This window comes from Penaeus monodon, chromosome 34, assembly GCF_015228065.2.
Source record: "Penaeus monodon isolate SGIC_2016 chromosome 34, NSTDA_Pmon_1, whole genome shotgun sequence".
NCBI lineage: Eukaryota > Metazoa > Arthropoda > Malacostraca > Decapoda > Penaeidae > Penaeus > Penaeus monodon.
Window position 1 is genome coordinate 19,056,847 of NC_051419.1, and position 1,041 is coordinate 19,057,887.

Genomic DNA, 1,041 nt, shown 5'->3' on the forward strand with positions numbered 1-1,041 from the left:
TTTATATTTTTTTTATTAATTTATAAAAATATTTTTAATATTTTAAATAATTATATATATTATATATAATATAATATATCTAAACCCAATTTTTATTTTTATATAAAATATACATATTATATATGTTATATATATATTATATATATTTAAAAATATAAAAAATTTTTATATAATATAAAAATATATAAAATATATATTTATTTTATATATTACCCCAATATGTGTATTTTTAATATATAAAAACGTTGAAAAACATATATAAAACAAATATATTTTATATTCATATATATAAATTAATTTTTTTGAATATGTAAAATTTTTCCTTTAAATGAATTTATATAAAAATTGTATATAAATGCATATAAATATATATAATTATATATTTATAATATTGTATATATAAAAATTTTATTTTTTATATGTTTATAACAATAAGTTTATATGAATAGGGCTCTTTTAATACAATATATTAAGGTAATAATTTTAAAAAAAATTTTTATATTATATATATTTTTATATAAAAAATTATTATTATTGAATTTTTATAATTTGATTTGTTTGGGGTATTTAATAAATTTTAGATAATATATATGTATTTATAATAATTTATAAATATTTTTTATATATATTTTTTTATATATAATTATAATTATATTATTTTAAAATAAAATATATTTATTTGGTTTTTGGTTTTATATAAAATAATATATATATATATTTTATATTTTAATATATATAATATATTAAAAAATATAATATATATTTATAATAATTTATATATATATATATATATAAAATATATTTAATATAATATTTTATGAAAGATATATTTTATCTTTTATATATATAATAATAATATATAAAAAATTTTTATACTTAATAAAATATATATATTTATATAATATATTAATAATATATATATATATTTTGGGGGGCTATGTTTGTACATAAACATAAATATATAGATAAGATAAAAAAACCTATACATTATTTGTATATTTTGGAAAATCTTTCTCTCTCTAAAAAAAACCCACAGGCACC